The 18646-nt window shown below is 46.3% G+C and overlaps 1 protein-coding gene across 4 annotated transcripts in view; it reads left to right on the forward strand.

The window, feature by feature from the left end:
• The window catches only part of pag1 (phosphoprotein membrane anchor with glycosphingolipid microdomains 1), a 49146-nt gene that overhangs the window by 14656 nt on the left and 15844 nt on the right, over nucleotides 1–18646 (forward strand). Inside the window, exon 2 of one of the 4 annotated variants that reach the window (XM_041955375.1) lies at nucleotides 17968–18003. The exons of 1 other annotated variant lie outside the window; for it this stretch is intronic. The gene's annotated coding sequence lies outside the window, so the exon portion shown is untranslated. Of the gene's footprint in view, nucleotides 1–15424; nucleotides 15629–16508; nucleotides 17473–17967; nucleotides 18004–18646 lie in introns of those variants that run through there. 2 more of the 4 variants (XM_041955377.1, XM_041955378.1) reach the window with 2 other exon arrangements.

Genomic DNA, 18646 nt, shown 5'->3' on the forward strand with positions numbered 1-18646 from the left:
AAGATGGCCATGGTTCACTTGGACCAAAAAGGTTATTAATTTAAGCTGACTTTGTGCCTACAGATGTGGCTGTTTCTCTTTTCACTGTGTGCTTTGCTGCATTCTCGCTCTGATGTGAATAAATGCTCAGAGAATTGCTCCCTCTCATGTTGTCGGGCCCAGTAAAGGATGGCCTGATGAGGCCCGTTTTTATCTCACAGTAAATAGTGCCTATTCGGCCCTCCTGTGTCGCGTTTGATGAAACCGGGCTGTAGCGGCTGCTGCAGTGCTGAGGCAGAAGAGACGCAGGATGGGGGAATTCCACCACAGCTCTCCATGCACATTATTTGTCAGTTTGCTCCTCTCCCAGCCGCACACAGTCGCCTCTCCCTTCCCTCGTGTTGCTGCACTCGCGCGCATACACGCCGACTCGTGGCAATGAGCACACGCCCGGCCATAAAGCGGTAAATTAAAAGCCTGACTCAGAGCAACAAATGAGGCTGGGGGATTAGCTTCTTTTCAACCATGTTATGAAGGTTATTTTTAGGCTCCTCTCAGCCACACAATGCCTCATAAAAAAACAAAGCGGGTAGGGTTTGGCTTTTGAACACAGATCTCTGGCTGAGTCTGTTAGCTTTCAGTGGTACCTCATTGCTTTGGGCTTCCAGTAAATGTTGCTTTGCAGCAGTTCACATGACATAAGGAGTTTCATCTGACATGAGAGGTGGCTGGTCTATCTCTCTAGTGGGACTGGAGTATTTCAAATAAATGTGCCTCAGCCTGTCGTTCTCGGTTTTTCACACACTTTCCCTCCAAACACACAAATGTGCAAACCCCCTGCCTCGTGCACACACACAAGGAAATTAGTGTTGGCCCTCATCCTCCACAGTAACTAATCACTCAGACAGCGTGGCCGTGCCCTCTCATTAAGCATGCTGTACACTGAAAGCAACACCGCTAATGACTCTGCATTGCCTGTTACACGCACAATACTCAGGCTTAATGTCATAATAGCTAGCTTAAGCCACACAAACTCTGCAGACAGACAGACAGACAGACGGACAGAGCGGCAGATGACACTCCTGCCCAGCTGTCTGTGCCTCTGCAGAGATGTGGTGCAGGGGGAATTAACAGGGAAACCCCTGGAGAATGTGTGATTTTCCACCGTGAGAAACCGAAACTCGCAGCACGGTAGCTGACAGTTAATGTATGCAGATGAGTGCTTTTCTTTTTTCCGATCTGTATATAGAAGCCATGCTGAGATGGTAACCTACAGCCCCCCTGCAGTGCTCTCCCAACGATACCACCGCTGTTCCAGAAACTTCACATCCCATTTGCTCCGACGTCGGCGCTGCCGCTTCACCCTGAGCTTTTTCGCCACTTGTTTCCATGCTGTCATCTTGCATCCGCTGATGGCTGGAAGATAACATATAGCCTCATCATTTGTTCTAGCGGAGTTAGCCCGCTTGCGCTTCACGAACTTGACATTGTCAGCCGAGCATGCACGGATTCAGTCAACAAAGATCTGCAGGGAGGCGGATCACAGCGCTGTTGAGTCTCTCCACAGAAACTCGCTTGTGATTTGTAAATGCAGGAGGAGATTTCTTTTTTCTTTTTTTTTTTTTGCAAATTGATTTGGACTTGGCAATCCTCAACACTGTTATTGACAGAAACGTGTCTCTCCTTTGTGTCTTTTGGCTCTTGTTGGCCGACTGGTCCTAAACAGACAGCCTTCTTGAATAGTCTCGTGCTGTTAGCTGGTGATGAATTGCATGGATCCTGTTACAGCATCGATTTCTCTTTTCTCGATGTGAGGTAGCATATTGACCGTCTCAGTAACTCAATCACTCGGATAATAAGGAACAGAGGAACAGAGGAACATGTCAGTACACAAGTGTATACAGGCTTGTACTTGACATTGTCGCTCTGTCCCTTCGATCTTCCTACGACACATGCATGTACCTAATGAATACGTGTTTGCAGGAGGCGTCAGTTCACGCCTTTGCATTGTGTTCTCTTGCACACACAAGTCTGATTTTTTGGCTGTGTGTCCCTGCCTATGTGTGTGTGTGGATCTGAAAGGTCTGCATTATCAGCCTCTTGGCAACAAGCAAATGGAGGACCACTGAGTTCTGTTCTGTCTGTTCATCGTCAAGGCCCTGTCGCCCTGGGTTACAGGGTTGCTAGGGGATGGATGGACAGACTGGCATCGCCGAAGTGCCAGCTAGGCATGTGGGCGCTGCGCATCCTGATTTCCTGCCCTTTTTCCTCACCCTCCTCCCCTTCATGTTGTACCTGGAGAAGCCTGTGTATTTATTTCACCTTTCTGAATGCGCAGGCACAGATTTATGGTTGAAAATTCAATTGGTTTTAAAGGAGTCGTGGGGCTTATTCACAAAAGCAGCGATGCAGTTAAAGAGCTTTCTTAAAGCTGAGTTTATTATGTACAAGTCAGTTTTCCTCAGATGTGCGACTCAAAAAGGCACTCCACAAACAACGATTTGCAGACGCTAATACCAAGTCTAATACCAACCGATTTGGGGATTAGGAAGGGAAGTTTGTGTGTGTGTTGAATAAAACCGCTGCACGAACAGGGTGTGCTCTGTCCCGGCAAACAGGAAGCAAGCACGCTGTTTCATCTTCCTCCTCCAGTCCGAACGAGCCCCGTGATTTTTTATTCTGTCACAATTAGCAGATGACAAATTGTATGTTATGAATGGAGTTCCTGTTTGTTTACAATTATCGAGTTGTCCTGCTGATGAATGAGCGCACTTGTGCACTGGAGTCGATTGAATCCTTTTAATACACTGTCATTTGTTATTACTAGTGCATAAATAATCATGATGCGGCATCAGGATGGATGTTGTTTTAAGTTGTGTTGTGGTTGTAGAGTGTGTGTGTGTGAGTGTGTGAGAGAGAGAGAGAGCGAGAGAGAGAGAGAGAGAGGAAAGGAGTGGAGGCTTGAGGCGCCAGCAAAGAGGATATGTCTGGCAGCTGTGTCATTTCGTAGAGTAAAGGATTATGGGAGAATTACGACGAATGAGCAGGAGGACCCACACACACAACTTTCCCTCTACATTGTGTGTGTGTGTGAATGTGTGAGACTGTGTACTGTTGCTCATCGCTCAGTTGCTGCCAGTGACTCGCTGCTTTGGCATTCACAGCAGCTGGCACTGCTTTAGTCACAGTCTACCTGCAAACGCACACGCTAACATAAAGCCATATCACACCAAATGAACACGTGCAGGTAAAAAAACAAAGCTCTGCAAAGAAGGGTGACGATAGCGCTTAATAGATTATTTACTCCACACAAGCCTACCAGATATGAAGGGTAAACACAGGTTTCTAGCCTATAATAACTTCAGGATTACTTTATGGTTACTTTAAGATTACTATAGGCATATTTTAACACAACAGTAGATCTTGTCAGTGGCTTCTAACCCTCACAACCGTCCACTCTGCTCATTTTAATCCCAGTGACACTGGAGCATGATTGCAGAAGGCGAGTTGTTGCATTAACTTGTCATAAGGACAAACCCACACAGGCATATAAACAAACACGCCCCAGACACTCCAGCGATGTTCAAGGCCAGTCAGTCATCTGGAGTAATCGCTGTGTAATGTGTCTGTGTTTTTGTTTTTTTTGTGTCATCTCTCACGCTGCACTTCCAAGGTTGTTTGATTCCCGGCGAGGCACCCCCGAGCGGCTCAGAGGCCGGCGTTATGCATTATTATTTTTACAGCCGTATTACTGGGACGCGGCGCTTTGGTGTGACGCGGCCTGCCGAGCGATAACAAGATCTTGGGAGGGTGTCCGACCTCTGAACATCAGGAGGGGTGTTAACAAGCTTTTCTTGATCCCCGGGTGTTTGTCACACACACACACACCCACACAAATACGTGGTTACACGCAGTGTTGTGCAAGTTCACATTTCACAAGAGCTACCTCAAAGCTCAGTTCACACAGATGAAAAATGAGCTAGTTCACGTTCATTTCTTATGTTTGTTTGTTTTTTGAAATTAGTTGCAGAGATCTCCTAAAATGTAGTCTAGTAAGTTGCATGTCTGTCTACTTGTTGGGAAATGAAGGAAACAGGTCCACTGGCTCGTGGTCTTTCCCTTTGTTGATGATTTCTTCTTTACCTTGATGTGTCGTTTCAACTTCGTTGCCCATGTGGCTGACGTTCAGGCGTGTTTTTTCAGATCCAGCGGCCAACAATGTGCACAAAAATGTGGGATTTTTTCTTTTGGAATCTGTTCTGATTTGTTCATAAAACTCCTTCAGATATTCATAAATGCATCGGAATTGCCAGTTGCAGCAGCCAGACATGACCTGCACCCCACTACCTCTAAGTGGCTTGTGGTTGTTGCCTTTGGTGCTTGAGGTGGTTAGTTTTAGGCATGAGGAGTGAAACTGGTTTGGGTTTGGGCTAGAAGAACTGGGTAAGCCAATCAGAGGCAGAGCAGGGCGGGTCATGCTTTGGCCGTCTCACATGCCAAGTGCCACAAAACGTAGCAGGTGAGTGTCATTAACTCTCACTGGGGTTAGCAAACTTGCAAGCTGATGTGTTCAATTCACAAAAATAGACAGCGCTGTTGTTTTAGATTGATTTTTTTAAATTAATTGATTAATCATTTATGTAGGGTCAAACGTAATGACAGATGGTCACCATAACTCATTAATGCCAAACGTGATGCCTTAGAATAACAGATTTGTTCTGTCAGTTAAATGGTCGTTGATACGTAACGATATTAAGCGTAGAAACACTGTTTTCAACAAATATTTGCATAGATAGATAGATAGATAGATAGATAGATAGATAGATAGATAGATAGACTTTATTTATCCCAAGCTGGGAAATTGCAACTTAATAGTCACTTAAAAAGTAATCCATAATTACTCTCTACCAGAAAAACTATCCAAAATAAAAGCCATAAAAACAGTCTTTGACAGAAAAGTGTGGATGGGCAGACACGTGGACATGTCCGCATCGATCTTCCTGTCATTTTAGGAACATGAAGCTACCTTCATATACTGCCTGGCTGCACTGTCAGCACTTTCTCTCTATTGGCCAGTGCACTAATGAACACCATGTGTGTCGCGGAGTTGAGTCCTGGTTCCAACATATGTTGCATATAACACCTTTTTGCACATCCTGTCTTTACTGTAGCTCCTAACTTTCACAATCAATATAATCTATATCCCCCCTGAGACTGTCTGATGCTCCACTCAACAAATCCCAGCATCAGGCTGTGGAGCTCATTATTGAATCATCATATGGATCAGCAGCTCCACGCGTTGATTAATAATTCATAGGAATCCCTGTGAGGTGAATAACAAGCGCCTCTTTGTTCAGTTAGGACTGTGTACGTCTGTTAAGCATCAGATCTAAGGTCAATAACTTTCTGTTGGGAGTTTCTCGCTTCCCAAAGGTGCTCGGCTTCTCTCAGGGGGCCAAATTGAGTCTCCCAGCGGCTTGTTGTGCTTGTGCAGTCAGTTCATGTCTTCTTCTGCTTCCCCTCCACTCAATTTGTGTCATTTCCTGTAGAAATCTTTGAGGATGAGGTGGGGGCTTTTTGGATTGACTCCAAACATCTGCCTTAACTTTGTTTACCTTTACGGGCCTTCACATGAAAGGACTCCCAGCTTGACACTCCACTGCTGCGGGCTAATTTAATGGGCCATAATGACCATACGGTGAAATATAAGGCCAGTATAAGCACATAAAGAGCGTATCGACTGTGTCTCTTCTCTCATTTTAATTAATGGAGTTCAGGGATCAATGAGGAAGCTGCTTTTGAAGTGATACTTCCTATGCAGTAGTCCAGAAAGGCTGTTAGTAACGAAAGTATTTCTTTAAATTCTTCTGGACCCACAAGTCACAGAGAGGAAAATCACTGCTAAAAGTTTTCCTTCTATCTATCAAAAAATGATGTGATCTGTTGTGGCTTTTAGATTTCCTCTGATGTATTTCTGTTCCTTCACCCGTGAGGTTTTCCCAAACAAACATGTCAGCCAATTTTGCAAACGGAACGCTTTGAGGGCTTGAAAGCTCAAACGAGCGCAGTCTCTCTCTGTGCTGAAGAAAGGATCCCGAGCTTGAAACAATGGGAATCCACCCGTTCAAAGGCAGACAACTTCAAGGTCCCATGGAGCTGTATTTGCAGCCGAACAATAGCTGCAGTAGCCACAAGCAGAAGGAAGGCTAACTCTGCTAAGCTAATTGGCAAGGCTAACCACAGGACAAGGCCGGGAGAAGCCAAAACACAGGAAATTAGCTGCTGTTTACTTTCGCTTGTCTAGACTTGTTCCTGCTAATTAAGTGCAACGAGCCGCCTTGTGAAGTTCGGACTTCTGAACAATGAACTTTCAGGGTTCGTGCTGGGTGTTTCATTGTTTGTGCCGCTCTTGAAATGAGGCAGCATTTGACCCACTTGCTGCCCCCAGGACTTTGTGCTGCGACGTTAGCCCTACGGTAATCCCCCCACGACCCAGAAAGTCATTTCTAGAGCAGCTGGTTATGTGGGCCGTAGGCCTAATAACACAACAATAGCGGCATATGGCTGAGAAAGTGTGAAAGTCGGGCAGGGGTTCGGCAGCTCGGTGTGCATTGTTGAAAGCAACATGCCAAATTCATGCGACTGGCCACCATGCTACCCCCAAAGTTTAGCTCTGCTACAAGTGTAATTAATTAGTCACCTAAAAGCAGCTGAAACTGCTATTGAATGATGTGTCTGAGCACACACACTCACACACACAGACTCAGGATTGTAGAAATTATATGTGACCCAGAGGGTTTTATTAACAGGAGAAGGGCTGGTGTCACTTATCGGAGCCGCGCACAGGATTAGAACGAAGCATTGCGTGTGTGTAAGTGTGAGTCACAGGGATAATAATATTAAATCTTACTGCCCCTGGTTTAGCTATGCTATAGCCGAAGCGCTAATGTCTTCAGTATGGCCGAGTGCAGCTGCATCATTTTCCCCATAATCCTGTCAGGTTTTGTACACAGGATGTGCAGTGCAAAACAAAAGGGTGAAGGTTGACATATTTCCCAGCATGCAGCTGCATTCCTGGGGCCTCTCGTGGGGCCTTTTGGAGGACGGTGCGCGGACAGAGGGGGTAAACCAAGAGGACAATCCCAACAAACTGCACTGTTCTCTGGGGCATCTTTTTCCAGATGAGGCCGTCGTCTCACGGCCTCTGATTAAGCACTTTGAATGTGTGTGTGGGTGGCCTGTTTACATTCCTCTGATTCCTCATGGGAATCCCGCTCTCTATCCTCTGTTCTCTAGTTTATTTGTTTGGGAAGGTACGTGTGTGTGTGTGTTTGTTTGTATGTGTGTGTTTAGGATATTTTTAGACTTCTCACTGGAATACAATTGGCAACTGTCCTCACACCAGAGCTCACCCCTGGTCAAACTTCACTCCCTCACAAACACACACATCCTGATGGACCCCTTAACCTTGAGTGGACTCCTATTGGAGCTCATGTGCACATAATGCACACAAAGGCATCATGAGTGCATTTTCAAATTCATGTTTCCAAACTTTTTCACGTATTTCTAGGAAATCATGTACAACACATTTGTTGTAGGAAGTGAAGGGATTGCAGATGTCATTTCTGTGCCCAAGCAGCTTAGGACCAAATGTGCAATCTCTTCTCTGGCTCTGTTCGCACTGTTAATTCCTCCCTCATGAGATGATTTCATGCTCCTTGCTGTGTCAGCTGACGGTGAACTGGTAGCCTTTTCAGTCTCCGCTCGATCTTCAGAAGCAGCTGGGTTATTTTTTCGTTATATTTGAGTTTTGTTAGATAGAGAGGATCAAGAGATGGTTTTCTTCACTCAGCATCTCAGCATCTAAGACACCGTGTCCGTTTTCCTTTAATCGACTTCCTCCTTTGAGAAATCCTTTCCATCTGCACAACATCCTGTCTGCTCTGATCAGCTGATTCACAGTAATTGATGTGATGCTGATAGACAGTCACAAAGTTCTTAAGTAACCACCAAACCATAGAGACAAGTCATTATCACTATAATACGATGCCATATGTTGCATTACGCAGGGCGATATCAACTGGAGAAATCACCATCAGCAGCACTCGAGGGGTCGGCGTGTGTGTGTTGTGCGGAGTGTGTTAAGTGGCCAGGGCTTTGCTAATGGCCAAATATGAGTGTGCGGTCAGGAGCATTGAGAGGTAATTTACAAATGCTGTAATGTAATGGCTCTTGATAACGAGGGGCGCTCCGGAAGAGTGTGTGTTTGGTTAGGGTTCAGACATGTGTGTGTGTGTGTGTGTGTGTGTGTGTGCGCTGAGTGGTGCACAGTGGTATGTAAAGGACAGATGAAAGAAAGGAAAAGTGGTGAAGAAGTGTTTTGGTTCAGCTTCAGAGTTGTCTGGCTCAGTTATATGAAGGTACATTTAAACCCAGCTGAACACCTGTTTTTTACACGTCCAATTATCTACAAGGTAACATTTTGTCACCTGTCCATGTGTTGCAGGGTCTGTATGTGCAGCCTACACACACCGGCAGCACCCAAGTGAACACATCCACCTGTGCAGGAACCCAGTGTCATATAAACCGAGCTGCTGCTTTCTTTATCGCTTAATCTGATGATTGTCATATCTGCCAAGGAGGTTATGGATTCAGGGTTAAGCAAAAACTACCGGCCGGATGCTCATGAAACTTGATGGAAGTGTGTAGCAGGGAGCAAAGAAGACGAATTTTGGGCTGGATATGAATCACAACGTGGATACGTGAAGTATTTCTCAGCTTCGTTAACATTGCGAGATCGCTTGTTTTGTTGGCCCAACGGTTCAAAAGCCAAACATGTTCACATCAGATTCACACTTCTGAGAAAGTAGAAATTTTTGCTTGACTTAAAACACAAATTCTGAAAAGTAACCGAAGCTGTCCTGAAGCCTCGCTTTGACTCAGCACCTTACAAACACACAGATGGTTTTTCCTTCAAACTGTCACCGTACTTAGCACAATTCATTTTCTGAGAGTCCGGGTCCATGTTCTACTTCCCCTTCCTCCTCAGAGTCACCCTGTGAATATAATCAGCGAGTCAGCCCTGCTCTCTCTACACGTTTTGCCACATTATCCTCCCACTGTGTCAGGATGGGTTTGCCTCTGGCCACCTCAGCTCCCTTGAAAGTGTCAGAGTGTGAAGGTGTCTCGGTTGCATCTCCCTCTCAGGCCGCTGCCTGTACACTGAGAACTTGGCTCACTCCTTCTTCCTCCCTCCATCTCTCTCCGTCACGCTGCTGTCTGTCGCAGGCTAATTGGTTCATCTCCATTCAGATGACTCGTTGTGTGTGTGTGTTTGTGTGTGTGTGTGTGTGTTTGTTTCTGATTTCCCGGGTGTGCGTGCGCATGTAAATAATTGTGCATGTGTGTGTGACTGACGGTGGATTTTCCGCCACCAGCAGGCGTTCTGTTTGCTGCTCTGATGCACATTCAGTTGGTTCATTTGGTTTTCTGCTCTCCCTCGGGACACACTGAGCCGCCCCCATTAACTGATTTGAGAAGGGCTGTGGCAGCCACCGCCGCTTTGTAAATAAATATTCTATCGTGTTATGGATTTATTATACATGATTTGGCCTCTAGTTCATGCAGCTGTTGAATATAGAAACCAGTTTGTGGAAATGGGAGCTTCAGCTGGATGGTTATGCAGCTTTTGGCTCTGGTCGTGGTTGTAAAGAGACATCTGCAGTGTATTGCTGTGTTTGGTGTGTTCACAGGCTAACAACAGGTGATAGAAGTGGGTCAAACTGCCTACTCTAACCATCTAGCTTGACATTTTGGGAATTATGCTCATTTACCTTCTTGCTGAGAGTAAGATGAGCAGATTGATACCACTCTTGTGTCTGTTCAGTAAGTACGAAGCTACCACCAGCAGATGCTTAGCTTAGCTTAGCACAAAGACTGGAAACAGGAGGAAGCAGCTAGCCTGGCTCTGTCTGAGAGTAGCAAAATCAGCTTTTTTTAATCTGTACAAAAGTGTGAAAATGACACATAGTGGTTTTTGGGGAATGTGCCAGAATTTTTCTAAGCAGCTGCTATAGCATCACATTTACCGTACAGACACAAGAGTGGTGTCTAACTCTTGGCAAAAAAGCAATTAAGCCTATTTCCCAAAATATTTTGCTGTTCCTTTAAAATTGGAACAAAAAAACAAAATTTGTGCACATTTTCTCCAAAGTCGCTGTTGGTTTTGATTCCTCCTCTCAGACCTGGAGTGCCTGTTCATCACTGAAACACCTTTCCTACTTACCGCCGGAAAATATGGAAAAAGCTTTCGGCTTGTAAAATGAGAAATCAAATGGAATTGTGAGGAAGGCGGAGGCAGGACCGTATCTGCCGCGTGTAATCTCCCAGAGTTGCTCAGGCGTACGGATTTAACCAGAAATCGGAAGATTGCTGTCTGAGGGTTGCCATGTCTTGCGGCACCCCCACCTCCTCCTCCTAGCCCTTATAGAGGTTGCCATGTATGTTTGCCTGCAACCCCCCACGGCCACCCCAGCCGTCCACCCCACCCCCAACTGCTGTTCCTGATTGTAGATATGCCCTTTGAGTCCCTGCAGGCTTCCATATTTTACCATATCTTTACGGGCTAGCAGACGTGTTGAATATGCCGGAGAGGGACGAGGCTCTGGCGGGACGGAGGGAGAGGTGAGGGGAGAGGTTGAGGGCATAAGGGTGCAGAGAGAAAGGTGGAGGGGGAGCAGACGTGCAGATTAGACAGAGACAAAGAGGATGGGGAGGACGGTGATCGGTGGAAGACGGTGCATCGCCAGAACCACATAGGGAGGAAGCGGCCTGAGTATGTGTGTGCACATGTGATGCGATAATAAGCGATTACAGCCAGAGGAAGAATGTCTGAAAAATGGCTCCCATTGAAAAGGTCACAAGCTGCATAAGCACGCCCCAGCCTCCCTCCACTCCTTCACTTTTTCATTCCTGACTTCTCTTCCCCTTCCCCTCTCTGCTCCTTAACCTCTGCTCAGATATTCACACACACACTCATTAGCACATCAGACTTGTGTTCCCTCTCATGCGCAGCCACAGTGTGTTATAGTCCAACGCTACAGAGGGTTGAAAGGGTCCGACCCCCTGCCATTCGCCCCGTCTGGGTCGCCTAATAAACCCACCCCTGCTGTGGTCAGACCCTTGTAAAGACGGATCGCATTTCCATTTCAGTTGCTCATCTGCTCACGCACACACACAGACACACACCTCCTATTAATTCCCACTATTGCCCTGTGCCTTTTGTCCAAGAGGCTGGTGTCACAGGAGGAGATAAATGAAGTGCTGCACGGCAGTTTTTCAGTGTGCAGCCTCCACAGCTTCAGGGTGTGTCTGCAAGACTTGGAAGAGGAAAGAACGATACCGGTGCCTGTTAACGTGTGTTTGATGGCGACGGTGTGCGTGCATGTTGCCCGTGTCCGCTTGCACAAGCGAGAATGAGAGTCTCCAGGCATCTGTTGCATCTCATTAGCAGCCTTTAGAATGAATTACCTCACACACACATTCGTGCAGCATCCGTCATCCTATTCCATCCACCCTGATAATCCCTTTATCTTGGCGGCTATTCAACACATAAAGGCCAACGCCACTGAATAATGATGTGGTCGTATCTACTCCTCATTCACTCTAATGCTAATCTTCATCTCAAGGTGACAGTGATAGAGAATTTTTATGCATGCAGCCGTTCAGCGCTGAATAAATCTTTCTGATCAGAGGTGTGTGTGTGTGTTTGTATGAGTGCTGTTTGTTTAGGAGTCGGCATCAATTTAGTTGCAAGCAACACACACTTTGTTAGCACTTTGCAGCCCTGCTCATGCTCTTCATCCTCAAATTCCTGGAGTTCAACAGTTCAGCGCCCCCCTCCTCCATTCATGTTTGCAGAGAAGGTCACTTACAACAAGAGCGACAATCCCTGGAATCATTACAGCCATCCGTCTCTTTTTTTCACGCTCCGTGCTCACATTTCCATATTCGGATGACACGCCTGGCCGGTTTGTTTAATCACAGAAAATTGCTCCGCTGCACAATCACTGAAGTTGTTTTTTTTTTTTTTTATTTTAGCATTGTGTCATTAGGTGAGCGGCGGCGCCGAGCACAAAAAGCTAATCCATTTAAGACAATGACAGAATGCATTTTTTTTTGAGGGAATAAAAGTGCTTCATCAGGAGGTGTAGAATTAAAAAAAAAATGAAAAAGCTTGTCTGAAATTTAGCTCAGTTCATTAAATTTCAATTTAACCGATGTTTGCTTGCGAAGCAGCGGGCAAAAATCCCCACAAGCGTTAACGCTGGGCGGGGAAAGTTTTTGCTTGTCATAGTTTTGGGAGTTGCTGACAGTGATGTTTTTACTGATGGCGGAGGCTCTTCACATCGGCGGTGCTGCACACTTCCCCTTTTCAGGGAGTGGAGGGAGTGTATGAAATAGCATTGAAATTGAAAGATTTATCATGTGGAAGACACAACGAGGCGAGACTGAGAAAGCTGTTCTTCACGAGGACGAAAGAAGCGAGGGAAGGGGAAAAGTGGAACTGAAATTGAAAGGCTTTGAGTGGTTGAGGGCGAGGGAGCGAGCATGCTTTCTGTCGAGTGTGTTAGCGGCTCACGGAGTCACACACTGTTGAGCTTAGTTGAACGAACGCTCACAGAATCACGTCCAAACGATTTAAATGCAAAGCAACGGCCTCGGGCAGCAGGAAGAAAGACGATAACTGGGTAGATGAGCTAGGAGAGGAAAAAAGCTTTCCAGAGATGCAAAAATCAGAGTCATTAAGACAGAATGTAAACTAGGCTGAACAATACTGTCAATTATATCACAAATATAAGCTTAAGGGAGGTGGCTGTCTTTTATTTGTCACAAAAAATGCAAGAAATTCAGAGCTTAACGTTTTACAACCAGTGGTCAGATAAGCAAAACGCCGTAGGAGATCCGGCCTCAATTGAGTTGCAGCTTTGTGTTCATCCAATTACAATCCAGCAGATTCTGGTTCAGCGTCTGCAGGCCTTTCTGAGACTTCGTGGTCATCAGAAAAGAAAGAACAGGAGAGGAAGTCAGGAAGTGCTTCTTTCCCACGGGCCTGTGTGACATTAACTGGAGGCAGATTGGCACACACACACACACACACACACATGTTTACACAAACCCCGCACATGCACGCAGAGCGTCTGTGGACTGGGATGGCTCAGGACGGCACACACAAACGCTGTCATTTATGGTGAAGACGCAAGACACATGTTGCTGCATCTGGGGCCTTGCAGCTGGTTGGGGTTCAAGAGAGGCTGGATCCTTGAAACCAGATTCTCCGGTTAACCACAAGACCACCCTGCCGTCCTGTAAAATGTGGTCGTGAAGGATTTACGGTAACGTACACAAATACGAGTGGAGGATACAGTTCATCTCTGGCAACATGTTTTCACTGCAGTGCAATGCGCGTACAGAGGAAAAGGAACAAGAAAGAGCTAACATGTGCAAATATTCAGCGCTCTTTGCAGGATGAAAGATGAAGACGCTTGGTTGCACGGCTGTTGTATCTCCTTGAATCTTCAGGGGCTGAAACATTTATCTGCTCGGGGGGGGAAATGCTTCATATTTCGCTTTTGTGTCCCCCCGGTGGGAAATCGATATAAATGCTGCTGCTAGCTGATATAGCTGCTGTGTCTCGCGATGGAGACGAGCGCAGTCCTGTGTATGGATGAAGATGTAACACATCTGTAATATGAGAGAGGGGGGGAGAAGATGGGGGAGCCTTGCTAAATTATGCAGTCTCAATTTCCCCATTTAGGGAGGATGGATCAATTTGTCATGCTAAAACCATTAACCCTTTGGATGGGCAGCGTTGCCGTGGCAACGCGAATTATGTCCCTTGATCAGAAGCACCTGTTTTCATGCTCGTACAATTCACAGACACGCACATACATGGACACACATGCAGATGCAGATAGTGGTTAGTGAAGTAGTGTATACAAAGATGAATACACACACACACACTCGAAGGTTTCTTTATTTGTAATAATGCATTTAATTCAGCAGATATGACTCTGTGTGTGTGCGTGTGTGTGCGTGTGTGTGTGTGTGTGCGTGCGTGTGTGTGTGTGCGTGTGTGTGTGTGTGTGTGCGCACTGTCAAAGTCAGGGCAGGGTCCCTCTTGCACTGCAGCCTGTGGGGAGTTGAATTTCATCAACCCTCCCTGGGGGTGTGTGTGTGTGTGTGTGTGTGTGTGTGTGTGTGTGTGTGTGTGTGTGTGTGTGTGTGTGTGTGTGTGTCACTATGACTATGCACTGAGAGACGCCTTCCTTCTTTCCTTCCTGTGTCCTTTTTTCCCCCTTTATTTATGTCCTCTCTCTTCATCATTATGGTCTGTGTACATCTCGATGACCCCTCCATCCCTGTTTCTCTCTTTATCTTCTGCTGTCTCCTCCCTTGGCAGCAGTCCCCTATCCTTATTCTCCCCTCCCCCATTTTTCCCACCCCCACCATCCAAATGGCCCTCCGGTCAGGACACAAGCTGGTCAGTGGGTTGTATATTATGTGGTGCATCCATGGTCATTGTTTTTCTTATAGTAACCAATGAAAACCCCACAAAAGCCCTTTAAACAGACTATTTGTGCATTTGAATATGATTTGTCTAAAGACGTGTGTGTGTGTGTGCGTGTGTGTGTGTGATACTCCAAATTACTCAGATTTTTTAAGCTTCTGTGTGTGCACTTGTGTATAAATATACACATACCACTTTCACTGATTTGCAGCTCATTGATTAGCCATGCCCACATCACCCTGGTGATATTATAATGTCAACAAAGGGAGCACTCCCCCTCTAAAAACCACTGGCTGGCTAACAATGCAGGGGCGTGATGCTGCATGCCGGGGGTGAGAAATGGAGATGATAAGGGTAGAAGGAGCTTGTTAGAGGAGACTTTGATGTGCTCTTTTTCTTTTAAAATTGGATAGTTTGAAATTTGGTAATCAGTGTGGGCTGTGTTGAGTCCCTGCAGAGCTACAAAGCCTACTGTCAGTGGCATCATTTGTCCACTTCTAAATCTGCATTGTGTGCATGCATGTATTCACATTTTTGCTGCCCAGAGAGATCACAGAAAATCAGACAAACTCGTGCTTTTGCATACAATGCTTTTGTAGCAGTAACAATAACTGGTTAATTTTGCAAACTGGTGCACCAAACGGAGTCTCTGCAAAGATTCTGATCATAACCCTCTTCTCTCTTAACTGCTTTTGTAATTTTAGAAATGATGCTCGGAGCTTCCTGCAGTGTGCCACACAAGCATGACTGCTTCGAGAAAGCAGAGACTTTTTCTCCCCAAAAAACTCGATTATTTATTATTGTGGAAATGCCTCTGGCGCTCCTCTGAGAAGCTTCCTGGGGCTCGTTTCTCAGCAGCCATCCAGCTGTAAACCTTCCCCGTCTGCACCCAGAGGACATTGCGGAGGGAGGTGTCACACAGCCACAAAGGCGAAGCGCTGCTCTGCCTGTGGATGTTAATTCTCTCTCTCTCTCCCTCTGTCTTTCGCTGCCGTCCAACAGCTTGTCCAACAGATGACACACACGCACGCAGACACACACGTGGCTGTGCCTGGCTGGTACGCTTCACTGCAGTGTCAGGTAGGGTCTCTGCCTGTCGAGCAGCAGGGCTCAGATTGGATTCCTTGGCTCCTTGGCTCTAGTTTCTTGCATGGAAGGTTTTGCCTTGATGAGGCTTTGAGGGTAGTTCCAGGTCTGTGTATGTGTGGGTGTGTGTGTGTGTGTGTGTGTGTGTACAGCTGTGCAAGGATAGAATTTGGATTTCTGCATTTATTTCCCAATAAGCATTCCTTTTCAAATGACTTTTCCAGTCAGTTATTTTTTATGGCATGGAACAGACGACAGCCACGCTGATTGTCTCTCTTCCAAGGCTTCTGTTTTCTTTCATTAAAGCCTGAAAGCGCCTGGAGAAAGAGAATGACAGCATGAGAGAGTACAGTTGTAGCGCTTGGCTCGGTGTCTCGCATCACATGGTGGTGTCCTGTGAGGAGTTTTCCACAGTGAAAAACATACTCGGGGCTTTTATGTATGGTATTTATCAAGTATTTAGGAATGCAGCGTGTCCTCAGAGCACAGAGGGGATGGTTTACGCCACACATATTTTCTGCTCGGCAGGAAAATATGTCAGCAATGTTATCCAGAGCTGCATCTGTGTTAGTACTTAACAGGTTCTTCATACCATTCAAGTTAAGGTGGCGGAGACATTACATAAAATGTGGCGTAGAAGAGTAGGAGACGGGGAAAACTGGAATGAAAGGATGGAAGTGTATGTGCTGGAACTGGTCGTACTGGACCAAGTGAGGCTCCATCAGCAAAAGCTGCTCTGGATTGAGAAACAGTTTTATTGCTTATGAGTTCAACTTTCATTTGGAAGAGGAAGAATCTGTTATTTCTTCTGCTTTTTTATGGTACACCAAGATGTTTTTGTTTTTGTCAAATTGCAGATTGCTGAAATGATCAGTTAAGTTCCAGTTTTGATCCAGTCACAAATCTGGTTTGTCGCTGCTGGTTCCAGCTTCATGTATGTGAGCAGTTTATCTGACACTTTATATAATAAGTGACGCATCCAGGAATCGGATCTGCTGTAAACCAGTATCAGCCACAATATACCCGAGTCACATCAAGCACAGCCTCGTTGTCAGTTTGTCTATTGAGATTTAATGACAGAACAATTAAATTATTTAGTTTGTTTTGAGGAAATGCACATTTCTCTGTGCTTTTAGTAACCGTGGAAACATCATCTCGACAAAAAGTATCAGCACGAGGTCCAACTTGTTGTCTCCAAAGCTTTCAGCCACATCTGAACTCAGCTGACTGAGCATGGAGTTACCATGCCTGAACAGAGACAGGGGTTACAACATCTCCCCCATATTTGACCACCTGTTATCATGTGACCTAATTTTCATACTTTGGTCACTTGATAACAACTAAACCGTCCCTATGACAACTGAGCACTGCCGGCCCCGAACTTTTCCTTCGTCATCTTTATTGTTCTCCAGCACAACGAACATGTGTGACGACATCACTACACTACATACCTGAACACACACACACACACACACACACACACACTCATACACACACACACACACACATCACCTGCAGCTCAGTATTCCTCCGCAGTATGAGTTGCCTTCAAAACATTTCTCTGGATTTCTTTTTTTTTCCTCTCCACCACCATAAATAGCGCTGATGGGAAGAAGGGAACGTTGCCATGGTGACACAGTGCTGTGGCAGCCGGTAATTATTCTGGTTTAAGTGCCAGCAGAGACACACGCGAGCTGGCACACGGTGGCTGGTAGTGACACCTGGACACAAGCCTCTCAGACAGAGACCCAGTGAAGGAATTTATCGGGCCGGGCGTCAGTCCTGATGAGGGTGGAGGACCTGACAACATGTTGACCGCATGTAGACTCTGATTTGAGGTAAAGAAATCAGGAAGTGAGGGTCCAAAAAATGTTAAGTTTATAGACTGAAACATGGCGGCTCCGGGGGTGCACGAGTGTGTGTGTCCATGGTGCTAAACAGTGAATATCATGTGTTATATGGTGAGATCACATGATTGCTGTCCTCTCAGTTACATGGGCAGACCGGTCAATAAAGTGGACTTGCATGTGAAGACACTCACATAGCTGAAGCCGTGTGTGTGCATGTGTGTTTGTGTGTGTGTGTGTGTGTGTGTGTGTGTGTGTGTGAGAGGCTGCAGGCACCCTGTTGTCCAATATGTATTTGATATGGGTATTAAAGAGCGCAAATACACTCACAACTCCCTCGCTGCTCTCCCACTCACACACCAGCCTACATTCATGCTTCTACACACACACACGCACACACACACACCCTCCAAGGATAATATTCAGCTCAGTGCCCCCCCCCCCCCCCCCCCCCCCCCCTCCTCATTTTTATCTGCTCTCTTCCAGGCAAGGCCAACCTGACTAATCATCCAAGGTGTCAAGGTAAGGTTGTGTTTGCCTCTCACCAGCCACTCGCGCTGATAGCAACATGAGCCCCGGTGTATTTTTCATCCGGGAAAACACAACCCGCCGCTTCAACAAAAACAGGAATTCCTCGGCGTGCTTTGAAGAAGAAGTTAAAATTGGCCTCTGTGGCTCCGTCTCATTCGCCACTAAACTTCCTTCGCTGCTCGAAGGCGGAGGAGCGCTTCCCTGTCTCCCACACTCCCCAGTCGCATTAGCATAGGCGGGCAGAAAGAGACACAATGGAGTTTTTCACCAACGGCACAAAATGCACATATTCTGTTTGCACATGCACGCACGCACATCGCCCCTGACAGGAGTTTGGCTCATGCACATGCCAGAGGAGGAGTCAAGGAAAGATAGACTGACATATTACCATCGCTGCCTCCCGATCCTTGCCAGGTCTGCTGTAGCTGTCTTGTCGGATGATTGAAAGGAGAAGGACACGTAAAAGAGGGCAGATGGACAGATAACCAGAGAGAAAGCACTCCTGACTTTGTGTGTTTTTTTCCCTTCCTGCTCACTGTCTTCCCCTGTCAGTCAGCCCTGCATGTCACTTTCTCTGTTTGACCGTGTTCTCATTGCTGCCCTCCCCCTCTACCACACACCGCAGTGCCTAATG

This window comes from Chelmon rostratus, chromosome 16 (genome assembly GCF_017976325.1).
Source record: "Chelmon rostratus isolate fCheRos1 chromosome 16, fCheRos1.pri, whole genome shotgun sequence".
NCBI classification, from domain to species: Eukaryota; Metazoa; Chordata; class Actinopteri; order Chaetodontiformes; family Chaetodontidae; genus Chelmon; species Chelmon rostratus.